General features: G+C 48.5%; 1 long non-coding RNA gene across 1 annotated transcript in view; it reads right to left on the bottom strand.

The window, feature by feature from the left end:
* Positions 1-20,016, bottom strand: part of LOC141091986 (uncharacterized) — a 243,366-nt gene extending 223,350 nt beyond the window's left edge. The window contains exon 1 of the long non-coding RNA XR_012232642.1: positions 19,909-20,016. This is a non-coding gene — a long non-coding RNA (uncharacterized lncRNA). The remainder of the gene's footprint in view (positions 1-19,908) is intronic.
* Between the last annotated feature and the right edge of the window lie 3,064 nt (positions 20,017-23,080).

The raw sequence follows: 23,080 nt of genomic DNA, 5'->3' as shown, positions 1-23,080 counted from the left end.
CAGGCGTTATAAAGTTCTGTGAAGCCCTTGTGGGTTTAAAGTTCTCACCACATATCTAGATAAGTTCCTTGGGGGGGCCTAATTTCCAAAATAGGGTCACTTTGTTGGGGGTTTCAACTATTTAGGCACATCAGGGGCTCTCTAAACGTGAATTCCAGCCAATTTTGCATTGAAAAAGTCAAATGGCGCTCCTTCCCTTCTGAGCTCTGCCATGCGCCGAAACAGTGGTTTCCCCCCCACATATCAGGTATCAGTGTACTCAGGACAAATTGCACAATAACTTTTGCAGTCCAGTTTCTCCTGTTACCCTTGGAAAAATAAAAAAAAATTGGACCTGAACTAATTTTTTTGTGAAAAAAAGTTTAATGTTCATTTTTTTAAACATTCAAAAAATTCCTGTGAAGCACCTGAAGGGTTAATAAACTTTTTGAATGTAGTTTTTAGCACCTTGAGGGGTGCAGTTTTTAGAATGGTGTCACTTTTTGGTATTTTCTATCATATAGACCCCTCAAAGTGACTTCAAATGTGATGTGGTCCGTAAAAATAAAATGGTGTTGCAAAAATGAGAAATCGCTGGTCAAATTTTAACCCTTATAACTTCCTAACAAAAAAAAATTTGGTTCCAAAATTGTGCTGATGTAAAGTAAACATATGTGAAATGTTACTTATTAAGTTTTTTTGTGTGCCATAACTCTGTGATTTAAGGGCATAAAAATTCAAAGTTGGAAAATTGTGAAATTTTCAAAATTTTTGCCAAATTTCCATTTTTTTCACAAATAAACGCAAGTTATATCAATGAAATTTTACCACTAACATGAAGTACAATAAGTCACGAGAAAGCAATGTCAGAATTGCCGGGATCCATGGAAGCATTTCAGAGTTATTACCTCATAAAGGGACAGTGGTCAGAATTGTAAAAATTGGCCCCGTCATGAACGTTCAAACCACCCTTGGGGGTAAAGGGGTTAAGGGCATAAAAATTAAAAGTTTCAAAATTGCAAAATTTTCAACATTTTTGCCAAATTTCCATTTTTTTCACAAATAAACAAGTCATATCAAAAAATGTTACTTCTATTATGTAATGAAGTATAAAACCCTTAAAAAATTGATCAAAAATGTATTGGTATTATATTGTCCATCCACATAGTATATAAGATAAGGGAACTTAAGGTAAACTGATCAAATTTGAAGACAATGGATCTAGCAGCTAGGAGGGATAGCTAACACTAGAGAAGACAGAGATAGGATTCAAAAGGATCTAGTTAAGCTTGAGCAATGGACAGTGACTAATAGAATGGTATTTCACCGAGAGAAGTGCAAGATCCTACATCTGGGCATGAAACATCAAAGTTAAATCGACAGAATGGGAAGAATAATAATTAATAATAATAATTTTATTTCTATAGTGCCGACATATTCCGCAGCACTTTACATTTCAGAGGGGACTTGTACAGACGATAGACATTACAGCATAAAAATAATCACATAGATCATAACAGATACCAAGAGTAATGAGGGCCCTGCTTGCAAGCTTACAATCTATGAGGAAAAAAGCTAGACATGAAAGGTGGGTGGTAACAGTTACCTTCATTGTTCAGACCAGCCATAATGTTAAGTGTGTAACAGTACAGACACAGAGGGGTAACATATGCATATTGCATGTGGGAACATGATGCGTGGAACCTGGTTATGGTAAAAGTTTTGACTGTGCCACACAGGGATAGTTAGGTTAATGTGTTGATGCGGTAGGCCAGTCTGAATTAAATGCGTTTTTAGGGCACGCTTAAAATTGTAGGGATTGGGGACTAGTCGAATTGACCTGGGAAGTGCATTCCAAAGAATTGGGGCAGCACGTGTATAGTCTTGGAGACTGGAGTGGGAGGTTCTGATTATTGAGGATGCTAACCTCAGGTCATCAGCTGAACGGAGGGCATGGGTAGGGTGGTAGACTGAGATGAGGGAGGAGATGTAGGGTGGTGCTGAGCCGTGGAGTGCTTTGTGGGTGAGGGTAATAAGTTTGTACTGGATTCTGGAGTGGATGGGTAACCAGAGTAAGGACTGGCACAAGGTAGAGGCATCGGTGTAACGATTGGCGAAGAATATGATCCTGGCTGCAGCATTCAAGACAGACTGGGGGGGAGAGTTTGGTAAGAGGGAGACCAATTAGAAGAGAGTTACAATAGTCCAGACGAGAATGAATAAGAGAAACAGTAAGAGTTTTTGCGGAGTCAAAAGTAAGAAAAAGTTGAATTCTAGAAATGTTTTTGAGGTGCAGAAAACAAGAGAGAGACAGTGATTGGATGTGGGGGGCGAATGAAAGCTCGGAGTCAAGTATGACCCCAAGACAATGGACATTTTGCTGGGGAGTAATAGTGGAACCACACACAGAAATGACAATGTCGGTCATAGGTACATTAGTAGAGGGAGGAAACACAAGGAGTTCAGTCTTTGACAGGTTCAGTTTCAGATATAATGAGGACATGAGGTTAGACACAGCATTTAGACAATCTCTGGTGTTTTCTGAAAAGGCAGGTGTGATATCAGGAGAATAAGTGTATAATTGGGTGTCATCTGCATAGAGATGGTACTGGAACCCAAATCTACTGTTTGTTTGACCAATAGGGGCAGTGTACAAAGAGAAGAGGAGGGGGCCTAGAACCGATCCTTGAGGAACCCCAACAGTAAGTGGAAGATGTGGGGAGGAGGAGCCAGCAAAAGATACAGTAAAGGAGCTGTCAGAGAGATAGGAAGAAAACCAGGAGAGAACAGTGTCCTTGATGCAGATGGAGCGGAGCATAGTTAGGAGGAGCTGGTGATCGACAGTGTCGAATGCTGCAGAGAGATCCAAGAGAATTAGCATGGAGTGGTGACCATTAGGTTTAGCTGTCAAAAGATCATTAGAGACTTTAGTGAGGGCAGTTTCTGTAGAGTATAAAGAGCAGAAACTGGATTGGAGAGGGTCGAGAAGAGAGTTATCAGAGAGATAGCGGATAAGACGCGAGTGGACCAGGAATGGGAGTGGATATGAGGAATAGAATGAAGCAACAGCATGTGTGAAAATGACTTGGGTATACTAATAGATCACAGGCTGCACATGTCAACAGTGAGATGCAGCAGCAAAAAACACAAAGTTCTAGGATGTATCAAGAGAAGCATAGAGTTTAGGTCACGTGAAGTAATTATCCCTCTCTAATCCTCCTTGGTCAGGCCGCATCTGGAATACTGTGTCCAGTTCTGGGATCGACATTTTAAAAAAGACATTGAAAAACTGGAGCACGCTCAGCGAAGAGCTACCAAGATGATGAGAGGACTGCAAATTATATTCTATGAGGAACAACAGGTAAAGAATCTGAGAACGTTTAGCTTGCAAAAAAAAGTAGTCTAAGTTGAGACTTAATAGATGACTGCAAATATCTGAAGTGATGTCACAGTGTAGAGGGATCATCCTTATTCTCATTCTCACATGGAAACACCAGAAGCAAAGGAACAAAACTGAAAGGGAGAAGATACAGATTAGATTTTAGAGAAAACCTGACAGTCAGGGTGATCAATGAGTGGAACAGGCTGCCCTGAGAGGTGGTGAGATCTCATTCAATGGAAGTCTTAAAACAGAGTCTGGACAGCCATCTGTATGAGATGGTTTAGTGAATCCTGCATTGAGCAGGGGGTTGGCTACGATTACCCTGGAGGTCCCTTCCAACTCTAACTTTCTATGATTCTAAGTACTATATGTCACAAGAGAACAATCTTATAATCAATTGGATCCATTGAAGCATACCAGAGTTATTACCTCATAAAGGGACACTGGGTAGAATTGTAAAATTTGGCCTGGTCATGAAGGTGGAAACAGGCTTGAGGTTTAAAGGGGTTAACCCGAACGGCATCACCAAATTTTGAAAAATGACCTTTCATGCATATTGAATGTGGTCTTCCATTCGTCCTCTTGACAAATGCATATAAGGTTATATTCCCCTCTAGATTCAAGTTTGGAAAACCATTTAGCTTCAGATAATTGGTTAAAAAGGTCCAATATAAGGGGCAAAAGATAACGATTGCGAGCCATAATTTTATAAATCTCACTAAAATCCATGCACAGACGCAACCCACCTTCCTTTTTTTTAAAAAAACCTCACAGTGACTGGAGAGGTGTCATGATCCCAGTGCAGGTTCTGACCTGCACGTCAGGAGTAGTGTTGAGCATTCTGATACCGCAAGTATCGGGTATCGGCCGATATTCGCTGTATCGGAATTCCGATACTTAGTTCCGATACTTTTTTCATATCGAATACCGGAATCGGAAGTTCCCATAATGCTAGGAGCCCGCTCGATTTGATTCAGCCAATGGGGATCCTCAGAAGTGTGGGCACATCCTGTTAGGCATGTAGGCATGTTAACTACTGGCATGGCTGTGATTGGCTGCTGAAATGATGTCATGATGCACTATAAAAACCGCTGCAGCCGCCATTTCTGGTCACTCTGCTGTGAATTGAGTTACGCACAGGCTGCTGTTGAAGACTGTGAGGGACAGTTAGAGATAGCGATCATCAAACATATCTATTGCTCTACCCAGGCTACATAATCCACCACTGTAGCATTTTTGTAGCCCAGCAGTGCTGTTTTAATAGCTGTCTTCAAGGGCTGTGTGAGTGCAGACCCACGCTGTGTAGTGTGTCCTGCAGGCACGTCTGCTTGTAGGCCGCCTAGCGTGTGTCTCTGCCTCATACACATTTTTCTTTTATTGCTGCTTTTTTTTTCTCCTGTATAGTGTGCTTCCATACGTATCCATATACGTTGGTTGCAAACACTAAATGAGTGGACAGCAGAGCCTTTCAGCAGCCTTTCAGTGCTATAGCCCATTTCTCTGTGTTTTTGGCTGTCTAATAGGTCTCTCTGTGTGTGAGTGCAGCTCACGTTGCAGTGTGTTCTACAGCCACCGCTAGCTGTAGTCCGCTCAGTGTGCGTCACTGCCTCATACATAGTCCTTTTTTTGCAGCTAATTTAGCCAGATTTTTTGCTCCTATATTAGTGTGCTTCCATCTGCATCCATTGTCATTGGTTGGTTGCAAACACTATATAGGATTAGATAGAGGAGCCTTTTTGCTGGCTCGTGCCCTTCAGGGCCAGCCAGACTAGTATCACCCTATTTTTTGGAGCCTCATCAATTGCATTGTAGGTTAGCTTCCTGCATTGTAATCGCTCCAAAAAGTTTGTGATACTATAGCTTTCAAACTTTGGTCACATCCTTTTCTTCCCCCCCCCCCCCCAAAAAAAAAAGGAAATAAAGTTCACCAAACACTCCACTTTACAGTTGTGTAGGCCACATTAGATCATATTAAAGTGTAGTACACACCAAATTAGTGTTTCTTATACTGGTTAGCAGGTGTTCAGGAATAAGAACACTAAGCCACCCCTTTTTTACTTTTCTGCCTATCTTTATCAGTCTACCAAGATGAAGAAGGCAGGGAGTAAGGCACGTGGTCGTGGCCGTGGAGTTTCAGCAGGGAGAGGACGGGGGGATTCAGCAGGGAGAGGACGTGGGGATTCGGTGTCTGCTGCGGCCACCAGTGACCCGGCATCCCCCACTTTTACCAGGCAACAGTCCTTCATGCGCAGCTTTGTAGGACCTCGCCATACCCCACTGCTGCGTGATGAACAAATTGAAGCCGTTGTCGGATGGATGGCAGCTATCGCATCCACTTCAATGACTTCCGCATCCTCCCAAGGCCAGAGCACTGAAGAGCAACCATCTGTCTCTTCACCACCTGCCAAATTGCCCAGGCAGTCTGAGAGCCCTGGACAGGAGCCATCTCAATCTTTACTTCTGTTCTCAGAATCTGTTGGCTTGGAAAGAGGTGGCCAGCCAAGCAGCATTCTAGAGCGTGAAGAAGAGGGAGTATGCAGTGATGTGCAACTGCTTTGTCCCTCTGAATCTGAAGAGGCAGGTGGGCCAGTGCCTATTGTCAGCACACCTCAGTGCTCATCTGATGATGATGAGACTCAGTTGCCAATTTCTGGTGCGTACGGTGCTAGCGAGACAACCCAGGACCAGCCGGTGCTTGAAGAGGGGAGGGGAGATGATGAGGTCCTTGACCCATCATGGTGTCAGCCACAGGAAGGTGGTGGGAGCAGCTCTGAGGAAGAGATTCCCCGAACGGCCAAAAGAGGAGGGAGAGGGCGGGGGCAGACTTGGTTGCCTGTAGCCTCCACTCTGGCACCCGTGAGGAGCAATCCTCTTCCAAAACACAAAACGGGCACTCCCAGGACTTGCAGTGCGTGGTCTTTTTTTGACACAGTTGCAGATGACATTTGCTTTGTCAAATGCAAGCTGTGTCATCAGAAAGTGAAACGAGGGAAAAATGTGAGCAACCTCAATACCACAAATATGTGGAAACATGTGCGTACCAAGCACGAGGTGGAGTTACACAGACACACTGAAGATGTAGGCCAACCTTCAGCAGCACCTACCACCTCTTCAGCTCGTGTTGGGGCCTCTTCCTCCAGCTCACACACAGCTGGTTCGGCTTCCTCACTGGAACGCCATGGAAGAACCACTGCCACTGTTGTCCAGAGACCCAGTGAAATTCCACCCACTGAACCACGTTCGCAGTCATCAGCACACTCCCAGGCCACTCACCAGCAATCGGTAGCACAGGCATGGGAGAAAAAGCGGCCATACTCGGTAAACCATCCCCGAGCACTGGCTCTGAATGCCGGCATTGCCAAACTAATGGCCCTTGAGATGCTGTCATTCAGGCTGGTGGAGACTGACACCTTCAGGAACTTTATGTCATTGGCAGTTCCACAATACAATGTGCCCAGCCGCTTTTATTTCAGCAGGCAAGTCGTCCCTGCCCTGCAAAAGCATGTGGAGGGAAAAATTAAAAATGCGCTACTAAACGCCGTCAGTAGCAAGGTCCACCTGACCACCGATGCGTGGACCAGTAGCCATGGACAGGGACGATACCTTTCCCTCACTGCCCATTGGGTCAATGTTGTGGAGCCGGGTACAGATCTGGAGAGTGGCTCTGTACGTATTCTGCCAACTCCAAGGATTGCAGGAATGCAGTCTGTACATATTGAGTCCTCCTCCTACTCTAGTTCCTCGGAATCAGCACTGCGTGAGCCTGTTAGGCCAGATATGAGCACAGGTGTGGCCAAACGTCAACAGGCCGTCCTTAAATTAATTTCTTTGGGGAATCGGAGCCACACAGCACAGGAGCTCTGGAATGCCATCAAGCAGGAGAGCGATGTGTGGTTTGTGCCAGCGAATCTCCAGCCAGGTTTGGTAGTGAGTGACAATGGCCGAAATCTAGTGGCAGCTCTGGGCCTAGGCAACCTCACTCACATACCATGTCTGGCACACGTGCTCAATTTGGTCATGCAGAGCTTTCTGAGGGACTGTCCGGATCTTGATGCACTGCTGCACAAGGTTCGCCTACAGTGTGCTCACTTGCGGCGTTCCAGCATGGCAAGATCGCGCATTGCATCTCAGCAACGCCGATTCCACCTGCCAGAACATCGCATCATATGTGACCTCCCCACCAGGTGGAATTCAACGTTACATATGTTGGAGCGGTTGTGTGAGCAGCAGGCAGCAGTAATGGAGTACCAGCTGCATCAGGCGCAAACAAGTCGCACTGTGCGCCGGACACACTTCACCACCACTGAGTGGGCCACTATGAGGGACATCTGCAAAGTTTTGCGTGCCTTCGATGACTCCACGCGGATGGCCAGTGCAGATGATGGCTGGACAGACATCTGACTGGGATGATTTAGCGAATCCTGCTTTGAGCAGGGGGTTGGACCAGATGGCCCAGGAGGTCCCTTCCAACTCTACGATTCTATGATTCTATGATTCTATGATTCTAATCAGCATGACTGTCCCCCTCATCTGTCTGCTTCAAAAAACACCTTACAAGCACTAAGTGAGGAGGTTTTTGAAGAGGTCGAGGATGAGGAGTCAGAAATGCCATCTGCTTCTGGCAAGTCTGCGCAACGTGCATCCACACAAAGGCCCAGGCAGGGGACACTTAGTGAGGAGGATGACGAGGAGTCAATGGAGGAGGAGGAATACATCTCTCCAGAGGAGGGAGGTACACAAGGCTCTAGTAGTCAGTGTGTACAGCGAGGGTGGGGTGATGCTGAGCAGGCAGAGATGCTGCCTCAAGCTGGAGACAGCGTTTCCGGTCCAGTTGGCAGTCTGCAGCACATGGTTGATTTCATGCTGCAGTGCTTGTTAAATGACCGCCGCATCGCCAACATTCTCCACACGGCTGATTATTGGGTGTACACCCTCCTAGATCCTCGCTACCGGGACAACTTACAAAGCCTCATACCACAGTTGAACCGGGAGCGAAAAATGCGGGAGTACCAAGAAACACTTGTGCAGGCCATAATGTTCTCCATTCCCCCCGCAAGTGTTGCTGGTAGTGCTTTTCAAAGCAGCCATGTGGGTAGAGGCAGTGGAGGAAGCTCTGCACAAAGAGGTAGCAGAGGCAGTGCCGCAGGACAAGGCAAGGCCAGTATGGCCCAAATGTGGAAAAGTTTTGTGGGACCGCCACAAACGGCTACACCATCACAGACGGCTCCAGTCAGCAGGAGGCAACGCTTCCGTCAGATGGTGACAGACTACTTGTCTTGCCCTGTTAGTGTACTCCCAGACGGCTCTTCCCCGTTCAAGTATTGGGTCTCTAAGCTGGATACATGGCCAGAGCTTAGCCAGTATGCATTGGAGGTGCTGGCTTGCCCTGCTGCCAGTGTATTATCGGAACGTGTCTTTAGTGCTGCAGGTGGTGTTGTAACAGACCGTCGCACGCGACTATCGGCCGATAATGTTGACCGGCTTACTTTTCTGAAAATGAACAAGGCCTGGATCTCACCTGAATTTGCCAGTCCTCTTCCAGAATAAATAATTGGCTGGCAACAGGATCCAGGTCTCCTGTTGTGTTCATGTTTCTATGACCTGAACTTTATTTCCTGGGCTACAGCAATGCCCGTTGTTGCTCAGAAGTGCTGTCCGCACAGACAAAACACTCGCTCATGTGTAAGTGGGGTTCGGTAACGTCAGCTGATCCCCTGCTGTGTGTACGGCAAACTCTACTGCTGCCTACAACTTCTGACTACCTCTGATTTAATATGTTCTCTTATTTGCCCTCTGTCTCCACTCTGTTTTGAGTATTTCCTCCGGCCTACAACACCGCCTGTTTCTGCTCTCAAGTGCCGTCTGCACAATCCACACTTGTTCCTGTGTTACCTGGGTCCTGTAATATCTGCTCATCTCCAGAGATGAGCACGGCAATGTCTCCTGCTTTGTCTACATTCCCACTACTTGTTGTGGAAATGTGGACAGAGCAGGAGACATTGCCGTGCTCACCTCTAGGGAGAAGCTGCTGTTACAGAACCCCAGTAACACAGGAACAAGTGTGGGTTGTGCAGACGGCATTTCAGAGCAGCAACTGGCATGGTTGGAGGCCAGAGGAAATACTCAAAACAGAGTGAAGACAGAGGCCTAATTGGAGTACGTTGACAGTTAGTAGTAGTCTAGAAACAATTGCAAACTGCCACCAAGTAGGCCTCGGCCTACTACGTGATTTTCCCTGGGCTCCGACACCGCCAGTTGTTGCTCAGAAGTGCTGTCCGCACAGACAAAACACTCGCTCATGTGTAAGTGGGGTTCGGTAACGTCAGCTGATCCCCTGCTGTCTGTATGGCGAAGTGTCCTGCTCCCTCCACAGTCAAACAACCTCAGATTTACACCTGGCTTCAAGTAGGCCTCGGCCTACTACCTGATTTTCCCTGGGCTCCGACACCGCCAGTTGTTGCTCAGAAGTGCTGTCCGCACAGACAAAACACTCACTCATGTGTAAGTGGGGTTCGGTAATGTCAGCTGATCCCATGCTGTGTGTATGGCAAAGTGTCCTGCTCCCTCCACAGTCAAACAACTTCAGATTTACACCTGGCTCCAAGTAGGCCTCGGCCTACTCCCTGATTTTCCCTGGGCTCCGACACCGCCAGTTGGTGCTCAGAAGTGCTGTCCGCACAGACAAAACACTCACTCATGTGTAAGTGGGGTTCGGTAACGTCAGCTGATCCCCTGCTGTGTGTACGGCAAACTCTACTGCTGCCTACAACTTCTGACTACCTCTGATTTAATATGTTCTCTGATTTGCCCTCTGTCTCCACTCTGTTTTGAGTATTTCCTCCGGCCTACAACACCGCCTGTTTCTGCTCTCAAGTGCCGTCTGCACAATCCACACTTGTTCCTGTGTTACCTGGGTCCTGTAATATCTGCTCATCTCCAGAGGTGAGCACGGCAATGTCTCCTGCTTTGTCTGCATTCCCACTACTTGTAGTGGAAATGTGGACAGAGCAGGAGACATTGCCGTGCTCACCTCTAGGGAGAAGCTGCTGTTACTGAACCCCAGTAACACAGGAACAAGTGTGGGTTGTGCAGACGGCATTTCAGAGCAGCAACTGGCGTGGTTGGAAGCCAGAGGAAATACTCGAAACAGAGTGAAGACAGAGGCCTAATTGGAGTACGTTGACAGTTAGTAGTAGTCTAGAAACAATTGCAAACTGCCACCAAGTAGGCCTCGGCCTACTACGTGATTTTCCCTGGGCTCCGACACCGCCAGTTGGTGCTCAGAAGTGCTGTCCGCACAGACAAAACACTCGCTCATGTGTAAGTGGGGTTTGGTAATGTCAGCTGATCCCCAGCTGTGTGGAGGGCAAAGTGCTGCTGCCTCCAAATTGTAACTACTTCAGATTTAAACATTCTCTGATTTGGCCTCTGTCTCCACTCTGTCTCTAGTATTTCCCCTGACCTCCAGCACCGCCAGTTCCTGCTCACAGTTGCCGTCCGCGCATTCCACACGTGTTCCTGTGTTACTGGGGTTCTGTAATGTCAGCAGATCCCCCAATGTGTGTCCGCCACTGTCTCCTGCGCTGTCCACCTTCCCACTGCAAGCGGTGGGAATGTGGACAGAGCAGGAGACAGTGGCAGACACACATCAGGGGCTCTGCTGACATTACAGAACCTCAGTAACCCAGGAACACGTGTGGTTTGGGTAGACGGCTGCTGTACACATAAACTGGCGGTATTGGTGGTCACGTGAAATCCTGGAAACAGAGTGGAGACAGATGCCTAACTGGAGCACGTTGACAGTATGTTGTAGCCTACAAACAATCTAAAACTACCACCAAGTAGGCCTCGGCCTGCACCCTGATTGTCCCTGGGTTCCAACAATGCTAGTTGGTTCTCTGAAGTGCTGTCCACACAAAAAAACACACTTGTTCATGTGAAAGTGGGGGTCAGTAACGTCAGCTGATCCCCTGCTGTGTGGAGGGCAAAGTATCCTGCTCCCTCCAAAGTCAAAATACCTCAGCTTTACACCTGGCTCCTAGTAGGCCTCGGCCTGCACCCTGATTGTCCCTGGGTTCCAACAACGCTACTTGGTGCTCGGAAGTGCTGTCCACACAGAAAAACACACTTGTTCATGTGAAAGTGGGGGTCAGTAACGTCAGCTGATCCCCTGCTGTGTGGAGGGCAAAGTGTCCTGCTCTCTCCAAAGTCAAAATACCTCAGCTTTACACGTGGCTCCTAGTAGGCATCGGCCTGCACCCTGACTGTCCCTGGGCTCCAACAACGCCAGTTGGTGCTCGGAAGTGCTGTCCACACAGAAAAAAACACTCGCTAATGGTAAAGTGGGGGTCCGTAACGTCAGCTGATCCCCTGCTGTGTGGAGGGCAAAGTGTCCTGCTCCCTCCAAAGTCAAAATACCTCAGATTTACACCTAGCTCCTAGTAGGCCTCGGCCTGCACCCTGATTGTCCCTGGGCTCCAACAACGCCAGTTGGTGCTCGGAAGTGCTGTCCACACAGAAAAAAACACTCGTTCATGTGAAAGTGGGGGTCCGTAATGTCAGCTGATCCCCTGCTGTGTGGAGGGCAAAGTGCTGCTGCCTCCAAATTGTAACTACTTCAGACTTAAACATTCTCTGATTTGGCCTCTGTCTCCACTCTGTCTCTAGTATTTCCCCTGACCTCCAACACCGCCAGTTCCTGCTCACAGTTGCCATCCACGCATTCCACACTTGTTCCTGTGTTCCTGGTGTTCTGTTACGTGAGCTGATCCCCCAATGTGTGTCCGCCACTGTCTCCTGCGCTGTCCACCTTCCCACTGCAAGTGGTGGGAATGTGGACAGAGCAGGAGACATTGGCAGACACACATCAGGGGATCTGCTGACATTACAGAACCCCAGTAACACAGGAACAAGTGTGGGTTGTGCAGACGGCATTTCAGAGCAGCAACTGGCGTGGTTGGAGGCCAGAGGAAATACTCAAAACAGTGAAGACAGAGGCCTAATTGGAGTACGTTGACAGTTAGTAGTAGTCTAGAAACAATTGCAAACTGCCACCAAGTAGGCCTCGGCCTACTACGTGATTTTCCCTGGGCTCCGACACTGCCAGTTGTTGCTCAGAAGTGCTGTCCGCATAGACAAAACACTCGCTCATGTGTAAGTGGGGTTCGGTATCGTCAGCTGATCCCCTGCTGTCTGTATGGCAAAGTGTCCTGCTCCCTCCACAGTCAAACAACCTCAGATTTACACCTGGCTTCAAGTAGGCCTCGGCCTACTACCTGATTTTCCCTGGGCTCCGACATCGCCAGTTGTTGCTCAGAAGTGCTGTCCGCACAGACAAAACACTCGCTCATGTGTAAGTGGGGTTCGGTAACGTCAGCTGATCCCCTGCTGTCTGTATGGCGAAGTGTCCTGCTCCCTCCACAGTCAAACAACCTCAGATATACACCTGGCTTCAAGTAGGCCTCGGCCTACTACCTGATTTTCCCTGGGCTCCGACACCGCCAGTTGTTGCTCAGAAGTGCAGTCCGCATAGACAAAACACTCGCTCATGTGTAAGTGGGGTTTGGTAACGTCAGCTGATCTCCTGCTGTGTGTATGGCAAAGTGTCCTGCTCCCTCCACAGTCAAACAACCTCAGATTTACACCTGGCTTCAAGTAGGCCTCGGCCTACTACCTGATTTTCCCTGGGCTCCGACACCGCCAGTTGTTGCTCAGAAGTGCTGTCCGCACAGACAAAACACTCACTCATGTGTAAGTGGGGTTCGGTAATGTCAGCTGATCCCCTGCTGTGTGTATGGCAAAGTGTCCTGCTCCCTCCACAGTCAAACAACTTCAGATTTACACCTGGCTCCAAGTAGGCCTCGGCCTACTCCCTGATTTTCCCTGGGCTCCGACACCGCCAGTTGGTGCTCAGAAGTGCTGTCCGCACAGACAAAACACTCACTCATGTGTAAGTGGGGTTCGGTAATGTCAGCTGATCCCCTGCTGTGTGTACGGCAAACTCTACTGCTGCCTACAACTTCTGACTACCTCTGATTTAATATGTTCTCTGATTTGCCCTCTGTCTCCACTCTGTTTTGAGTATTTCCTCCGGCCTACAACACCGCCTGTTTCTGCTCTCAAGTGCCGTCTGCACAATCCACACTTGTTCCTGTGTTACCTGGGTCCTGTAATATCTGCTCATCTCCAGAGGTGAGCACGGCAATGTCTCCTGCTTTGTCTGCATTCCCACTACTTGTAGTGGAAATGTGGACAGAGCAGGAGACATTGCCGTGCTCACCTCTAGGGAGAAGCTGCTGTTACTGAACCCCAGTAACACAGGAACAAGTGTGGGTTGTGCAGACGGCATTTCAGAGCAGCAACTGGCGTGGTTGGAAGCCAGAGGAAATACTCGAAACAGAGTGAAGACAGAGGCCTAATTGGAGTACGTTGACAGTTAGTAGTAGTCTAGAAACAATTGCAAACTGCCACCAAGTAGGCCTCGGCCTACTACCTGATTTTCCCTGGGCTCCGACACCGCCAGTTGGTGCTCAGAAGTGCTGTCCGCACAGACAAAACACTCGCTCATGTGTAAGTGGGGTTTGGTAATGTCAGCTGATCCCCAGCTGTGTGGAGGGCAAAGTGCTGCTGCCTCCAAATTGTAACTACTTCAGATTTAAACATTCTCTGATTTGGCCTCTGTCTCCACTCTGTCTCTAGTATTTCCCCTGACCTCCAGCACCGCCAGTTCCTGCTCACAGTTGCCGTCCGCGCATTCCACACGTGTTCCTGTGTTACTGGGGTTCTGTAATGTCAGCAGATCCCCCAATGTGTGTCCGCCACTGTCTCCTGCGCTGTCCACCTTCCCACTGCAAGCGGTGGGAAGGTGGACAGAGCAGGAGACAGTGGCAGACACACATCAGGGGCTCTGCTGACATTACAGAACCTCAGTAACCCAGGAACACGTGTGGATTGGGTAGACGGCTGCTGTACACATAAACTGGCGGTATTGGTGGTCACGTGAAATCCTGGAAACAGAGTGGAGACAGATGCCTAACTGGAGCACGTTGACAGTATGTTGTAGCCTACAAACAATCTAAAACTACCACCAAGTAGGCCTCGGCCTGCACCCTGATTGTCCCTGGGTTCCAACAATGCTAGTTGGTTCTCTGAAGTGCTGTCCACACAAAAAAACACACTTGTTCATGTGAAAGTGGGGGTCAGTAACGTCAGCTGATCCCCTGCTGTGTGGAGGGCAAAGTATCCTGCTCCCTCCAAAGTCAAAATACCTCAGCTTTACACCTGGCTCCTAGTAGGCCTCGGCCTGCACCCTGATTGTCCCTGGGTTCCAACAACGCTACTTGGTGCTCGGAAGTGCTGTCCACACAGAAAAACACACTTGTTCATGTGAAAGTGGGGGTCAGTAACGTCAGCTGATCCCCTGCTGTGTGGAGGGCAAAGTGTCCTGCTCTCTCCAAAGTCAAAATACCTCAGCTTTACACCTGGCTCCTAGTAGGCCTCGGCCTGCACCCTGACTGTCCCTGGGCTCCAACAACGCCAGTTGGTGCTCGGAAGTGCTGTCCACACAGAAAAAAACACTCGCTAATGGTAAAGTGGGGGTCCGTAACGTCAGCTGATCCCCTGCTGTGTGGAGGGCAAAGTGTCCTGCTCCCTCCAAAGTCAAAATACCTCAGATTTACACCTAGCTCCTAGTAGGCCTCGGCCTGCACCCTGATTGTCCCTGGGCTCCAACAACGCCAGTTGGTGCTCGGAAGTGCTGTCCACACAGAAAAAAACACTCGTTCATGTGAAAGTGGGGGTCCGTAATGTCAGCTGATCCCCTGCTGTGTGGAGGGCAAAGTGCTGCTGCCTCCAAATTGTAACTACTTCAGACTTAAACATTCTCTGATTTGGCCTCTGTCTCCACTCTGTCTCTAGTATTTCCCCTGACCTCCAACACCGCCAGTTCCTGCTCACAGTTGCCATCCACGCATTCCACACTTGTTCCTGTGTTCCTGGTGTTCTGTTACGTGAGCTGATCCCCCAATGTGTGTCCGCCACTGTCTCCTGCGCTGTCCACCTTCCCACTGCAAGTGGTGGGAATGTGGACAGAGCAGGAGACATTGGCAGACACACATCAGGGGATCTGCTGACATTACAGAACCCCAGTAACACAGGAACAAGTGTGGGTTGTGCAGACGGCATTTCAGAGCAGCAACTGGCGTGGTTGGAGGCCAGAGGAAATACTCAAAACAGAGTGAAGACAGAGGCCTAATTGGAGTACGTTGACAGTTAGTAGTAGTCTAGAAACAATTGCAAACTGCCACCAAGTAGACCTCGGCCTACTACGTGATTTTCCCTGGGCTCCGACACCGCCAGTTGTTGCTCAGAAGTGCTGTCCGCATAGACAAAACACTCGCTCATGTGTAAGTGGGGTTCGGTATCGTCAGCTGATCCCCTGCTGTCTGTATGGCAAAGTGTCCTGCTCCCTCCACAGTCAAACAACCTCAGATTTACACCTGGCTTCAAGTAGGCCTCGGCCTACTACCTGATTTTCCCTGGGCTCCGACATCGCCAGTTGTTGCTCAGAAGTGCTGTCCGCACAGACAAAACACTCACTCATGTGTAAGTGGGGTTCGGTAATGTCAGCTGATCCCCTGCTGTGTGTATGGCAAAGTGTCCTGCTCCCTCCACAGTCAAACAACTTCAGATTTACACCTGGCTCCAAGTAGGCCTCGGCCTACTCCCTGATTTTCCGTGGGCTCCGACACCGCCAGTTGGTGCTCAGAAGTGCTGTCCGCACAGACAAAACACTCACTCATGTGTAAGTGGGGTTCGGTAATGTCAGCTGATCCCCTGCTGTGTGTATGGCAAAGTGTCCTGCTCCCTCCACAGTCAAACAACTTCAGATTTACACCTGGCTCCAAGTAGGCCTCGGCCTACTCCCTGATTTTCCCTGGGCTCCGACACCGCCAGTTGGTGCTCAGAAGTGCTGTCCGCACAGACAAAACACTCGCTCATGTGTAAGTGGGGTTCGGTAACGTCAGCTGATCCCCTGCTGTGTGTACGGCAAACTCTCCTGCTGCCTACAACTTCTGACTACCTCTGATTTAATATGTTCTCTGATTTGCCCTCTGTCTCCACTCTGTTTTGAGTATTTCCTCCGGCCTACAACACCGCCTGTTTCTGCTCTCAAGTGCCGTCTGCACAATCCACACTTGTTCCTGTGTTACCTGGGTCCTGTAATATCTGCTCATCTCCAGAGGTGAGCACGGCAATGTCTCCTGCTTTGTCTGCATTCCCACTACTTGTAGTGGAAATGTGGACAGAGCAGGAGACATTGCCGTGCTCACCTCTAGGGAGAAGCTGCTGTTACAGAACCCCAGTAACACAGGAACAAGTGTGGGTTGTGCAGACGGCATTTCAGAGCAGCAACTGGCGTGGTTGGAAGCCAGAGGAAATACTCGAAACAGAGTGAAGACAGAGGCCTAATTGGAGTACGTTGACAGTTAGTAGTAGTCTAGAAACAATTGCAAACTGCCACCAAGTAGGCCTCGGCCTACTACCTGATTTTCCCTGGGCTCCGACACCGCCAGTTGGTGCTCAGAAGTGCTGTCCGCACAGACAAAACACTCGCTCATGTGTAAGTGGGGTTTGGTAACGTCAGCTGATCCCCAGCTGTGTGGAGGGCAAAGTGCTGCTGCCTCCAAATTGTAACTACTTCAGATTTAAACATTCTCTGATTTGGCCTCTGTCTCCACTCTGTCTCTAGTATTTCCCCTGACCTCCAGCACCGCCAGTTCCTGCTCACAGTTGCCGTCTGCGCATTCCACACGTGTTCCTGTGTTACTGGGGTTCTGTAATGTCAGCAGATCCCCCAATGTGTGTCCGCCACTGTCTCCTGCGCTGTCCACCTTCCCACTGCAAGTGGTGGGAATGTGGACAGAGCAGGAGACAGTGGCAGACACACATCAGGGGCTCTGCTGACATTACAGAACCTCAGTAACCCAGGAACACGTGTGGATTGGGTAGACGGCTGCTGTACACATAATTGGAGCACGTTGCCTAATTGGAGCACGTTGACAGTATGTTGTAGCCTACAAACAATCTAAAACTACCACCAAGTAGGCCTCGGCCTGCACCCTGATTGTCCCTGGGTTCCAACAACGCTAGTTGGTGCTCTGAAGTGCTGTCCACACAAAAAAACACACTTGTTCATGTGAAAGTGGGGGTCAGTAACGTCAGCTGATCCCCTGCTGTGTGGAGGGCAAAGTGTCCTGCTCCCTCCAAAGTCAAAATACCTCAGCTTTACACCTGGCTCCTAGTAGGCCTCGGCCTGCACCCTGATTGTCCCTGGGTTCCAACAACGCTACTTGGTGCTCAGAAGTGCTGTCCACACAAAAAAACACTCGTTCATGGTAAAGTGGGGGTCCGTAACGTCAGCTGATCCCCTGCTGTGTGGAGGGCAAAGTGTCCTGCTCCCTCCAAAGTCAAAATACCTCAGATTTACACCTGGCTCCTAGTAGGCCTCGGCCTGCACCCTGATTGTCCCTGGGCTCCAACAACGCCAGTTGGTGCTCGGAAGTGCTGTCCACACACAGAAAAAAACACTCGTTCATGGTAAAGTGGGGGTCCGTAACGTCAGCTGATCCCCTGCTGTGTGGAGGGCAATGTGTCCTGCTCCCTCCAAAGTCAAAATACCTCAGATTTACACCTAGCTCCTAGTAGGCCTCGGCCTGCACCCTGATTGTCCCTGGGCTCCAACAACGCCAGTTGGTGCTCGGAAGTGCTGTCCAGACAGAAAAAAACACTCGTTCATGTGAAAGTGGGGGTCCGTAATGTCAGCTGATCCCCTGCTGTGTGGAGGGCAAAGTGCTGCTGCCTCCAAATTGTAACTACTTCAGACTTAAACATTCTCTGATTTGGCCTCTGTCTCCACTCTGTCTCTAGTATTTCCCCTGACCTCCAACACCGCCAGTTCCTGCTCACAGTTGCCATCCACGCATTCCACACTTGTTCCTGTGTTCCTGGTGTTCTGTTACGTGAGCTGATCCCCCAATGTGTGTCCGCCACTGTCTCCTGCGCTGTCCACCTTCCCACTGCAAGTGGTGGGAATGTGGACAGAGCAGGAGACATTGGCAGACACACATCAGGGGATCTGCTGACATTACAGAACCCCAGTAACACAGGAACACGTGTGGATTGGGCAGACGGCTGCTGTACGAATAAACTGGCGGTGTTGGTGGTCACGTGAAATCCTGGAAACAGAGTGGAGACAGATGCCTAATTATAGCACGTTGACAGTCTGTTGTAGCCTACAAACAATCTAAAACTGCCACCAAGTAGGCCTCGGCCTGCACCCTGATTGTCCCTGGGCTCCAACAACGCCAGTTGGTGCTCGGAAGTGCTGTCCACACAGAAAAAAACACTCGTTCATGGTAAAGTGGGGGTCCGTAACGTCAGCTGATCCCCTGCTGTGTGGAGGGCAAAGTGTCCTGCTCCCTCCAAAGTCAAAATACCTCATCTTTACACCTGGCTCCTAGTAGGCCTCGGCCTGCACCCTGATTGTCCCTGGGCTCCAACAACGCTAGTTGGTGCTCGGAAGTGCTGTCCACACAGAAAAACACACTTGTTCATGTGAAAGTGGGGGTCAGTAACGTCAGCTGAATAATGAAAGAAATTTTTGGCACTCAACTTGTCGCAAAGTGAAGATTTTATTTGCAGTCTCAAATTTAGACGTTTCGGCTTATACAAACAAGCGTTCATCAGTATGCTGCAAATCAGATACAGGTATAGAATACAAGTCAGATGCTACATAATGTACAATCAATATGGTTCAAACATCAAGTAAATACCAAAATAAATATTCAAAAAAGTGCAATAGTGATGGGAGGGATGGGTTGAGGTATGAGGGATTAGGGAAAAAAAAAGAAAAAGGCGGAAGTATTGTAACCTACCCAGACTGCTCTCTTGGGAAGATTTGCAATGTATCAAGAGTAAACAGTATATATATGTGAGATAATCGTATCAATTTTGTAGACGAGAAAGCGTAAACTAATCTTAGATTTGTTACTACTCACTTAATATCTAGTCACCACTATATTGATGGTGGGGATAGTGCGATCCTTTTAAAGATTATCCTTGCGTTTATCTTGAAAAGATATAATGAAATAAAATAAAAACAAAGAAAAATGTCCACAATAAAATGCTGCCATATGGTTGCACCTTGATAAAGTGCTAAGTGTATGTAAGATACCAACCGGCAATAATTTGTGGCTGGACTAGCAGGAAGTAATTCCATAAGAGGTTTAAATAAGAGGTCTGTAGATCAAAACAAAGGATGAGAGGAATTCATTCAATATGCTCAGAAATACATGATCATCATATCCCATATGTACCCGCTCACTTGGTGTTAAGTCTGTTGTCGCTTAGGACTCAATTCTGCATAGGATCAGGTATGTCACTCTGAGTGATGTAGCTGTATGGGACGATATATATAGTGCATGAGGGGTTAAGTCTCCCTGTAAACTATTTACATGCCTGAATGCACGCAGAGGAGATGTGCTTACCGTTAGTGGGTGGCGGCGTAATGTGTCCTGGAAAACGCGGTATCCACCGCTTGTAGCCTGGGTGTACACGGCCCATGATGTGATTGCTAAATAGGCGGTGGGCGGGACAGCCTCAGATTGACTGGGCCGCGTCACCAGAAGTGACGTTGCCGCCCATGTGAACGTGAGATCAGGCATAAAGAAACAGAGGGGCGTGTTGTGGGAGGTAACGCTGGACTGCACAGCGATTAACCATGTGTGTAACAGCTTTCATGCTGTCAGGGTTCCTGTATTGGGAGGGAGCTTGTAGGAGAAAGAGAAGAGGGAACACTCATGTATCAATCAGATTGAGTGGAGGCTATGTGTGAAAGACATGAACTGTATATGAAATAATGGTGAATTAATGGTAAATAACTAATTAATTAGTCATTGGGGATGATATGAAAGTGTCACACATGTATTGTACAATGATTAAACCAGTGGTGAAGGGGAATAAATTAAAGCTTCCTGTTACAAAGTGAGGAGGGATATATCTATTGATATTATAGAAAAAAAGGAAAAAGAACACAATTGAATACAGGAATCAAAAGGTAGTCTAGATATGCTGATAAGTAAAAGAATTAGCTTAAAGGAGGCAGGGAGGGAGAGTCCGAGGGAGAAACAAGGACAATCGGTGACAATTGCGTGTAGTTCAAAATCGACGACTCTGTAAAATTAAGAAAATATGTTAGTAATCCTGTAATGATAACATGACTCATTGACAAAAATAATGACCATCTAATTTCTACAAAATTGTGAAGAAGTATAGTCTTAGACCCATCATATGAAAGATAATAAATCATACTCTCTATTGAGACCTCTCGGTGTGAGAGTTTGTAATTCATGTATCCAGAAGGCCTCTCTTCTTTTCAAGAGTTGGATACGATTACCACCCCTCCGAGGAAAGGGTACGTGCTCAATAACACAAAATTTCAATTGAGGGATGGTGTGCCCAGCTGTAATAAAATGATATGGTAGGGGTAATAGTGTATTGCCACACCTGATTGTGGATTTATGCTTGCTTATGCGGTCCCTGATAGACTGGGTGGTTTCACCAATGTACAAAAGACCGCAAGGGCATTTGATCTGGTATACCACATGCGATGTATCGCAAGTGGAGTAGTCTTTAATTTTGTACCGTTTACCAGAGTGTGGGTGGTGAAAATAATCCCCTTTTAATACATTGCTGCATTGATTGCAATGAAGGCACGGATAAGTCCCTATTTTGGGTGTGGAAAGAAATCTTTGTGTTGTTGACCTCACTCCTGGGCCTATATCTGCTTTAATCAGGGTGTCCCTAATGTTTCTGGGGCGTTTATAGCATGGTAGAAAGTTATGCTGAAATTCTGTGACCTCTGGATGAGCCTCCTTAAGGATGCCCCAATGTCTCCGTATGGAACGGTGTAAAATCTGTACATACGGGTGATATGTATGAACGAAGGGTAGACATCCTGAGACTCCACTGCGGTTTGGGGCCGGGGGTTGTCGTGCTTGATCAAGTAAACTTGAAGGATAGCCCCTCGAGCTAAATTTCTTATGCATCTCATTTAACCTAATATGGCTAACTGACGGATCAGAAACAATCCGTTCAACCCTCTTGAATTGTGATATCGGTATGGATTTCTTGGTGGAGGGAGGGTGTAAGCTCTTGTAGTGCAACAGACTATTCCGGTCTGTGGTTTTGATGTGTAGGTCAGTGCTCAAATATCCCTCCACACTCTTGATGACCTTAGTGTCCAAGAAACTCACCACCTGTAAATCCCTAGTCATGGTAAAGGCTAGACCTGGCCAGGCCATATTCAATTTATTATAGAATATGTCTAATGTATCAGCTGACCCTGTCAAAATGCAAAAAATGTCATCTATACTGCAAGCGGTGGGAATGTGGACAGAGCAGGAGACAGTGGCAGACACACATCAGGGGATCTGCTGACATTACAGAACCCCAGTAACACGGGAACACGTGTGGATTGGGCAGACGGATGCTGTACGCCTAAACTGGCGGTGTTGGTGGTCACGTGAAATCCTGGAAACAGAGTGGAGACAGATGCCTAATAGGAGCACGTTGACAGTCTGTTGTAGCCTACAAACAATCTAAAACTGGCACCAAGTAGGCCTCGGCCTGCACCCTGATTGTCCCTGGGCTCCAACAACGCCAGTTGGTGCTCGGCAGTGTCTTTGGCACGGGTACTCCCTGTTGCCCAGCCTGGTTCCAGCACGCCAGCTGTTTCCGGGTAGTGTCAAGGTCACTATGCCACCAATCTGTTGTCCTGTCGTCTTGCGGCCGGGTTAGCCGACTCTACGGTGCCTGCAGTTTAGGTGACTCCTATGTGGGCTGCGGGAACTGGCACTGAAGGCTGGATCCGTAGTGCCAATGGGACATGGACCCCCTGTAGGACTGTGGGTTTCGGTAACTGCGGCCGGCTTGTGGCCTGGCTACTTTGCTTTGAATGGGTACCTTCTGCTACCCACCCGGGTTCCAGCACTGTCTGCTGGTTCTCGCCAGAGCCTTTGGCCTAGGTGCCTCCATCTCGGTATCCGAAGTCCAGCACCGTCAGCTGGTCCTTGGTAGTGCTTTCTAGCACAGGTACCTCCTGCCTAGTAACCGTGGTCCAGCACCGTCAGCTGTTCCTCGGTAGTGCCATTGGCTCTTGTAGCTTTTGCTACCCATCTGGGTTCCAGCACCGTCAGCTGGTTCTCGGCAGTGTCTTTGGCACGTGTACTCCCTGTTGCCCAGCCTGTTTTCAGCACGCCTGCTGTTTCCGGGTAGTGTCAAGGTCACTATGCCACCAATCCGTTGTCCTGTCATCTTGCGGCCGGGTTAGCCAACTCTACGGTGCCTGCAGTTTAGGTGACTCCTATGTGGGCTGCGGGAACTGGCACTGAAGGCTGGATCTGTAGTGCCAATGGGACATGGACCCCCTGTAGGACTGTGGGTTTCGGTAACTGCGGCCGGCTTGCGGCCTGGCTACATTGCTTTGAATGGGTACCTTCTGCTACCCACCCGGGTTCCAGCACTGTCTGCTGGTTCTCACCAGAACCTTTGGCCTAGGTGCCTCCATCTCGGTATCCGAGGTCCAGCACCGTCAGCTGGTCCTTGGTAGTGCTTTTTAGCACAGGTACCTTCTGCTTAGTAACCGTGGTCTAGCACCGT

The sequence above is a fragment of the Dendrobates tinctorius genome, unplaced genomic scaffold (assembly GCF_039654945.1).
Source record: "Dendrobates tinctorius isolate UK_male_01 unplaced genomic scaffold, ASM3965494v1 ptg000003l, whole genome shotgun sequence".
NCBI lineage: Eukaryota > Metazoa > Chordata > Amphibia > Anura > Dendrobatidae > Dendrobates > Dendrobates tinctorius.
This window is presented reverse-complemented; position numbering and strand designations above follow the sequence as displayed.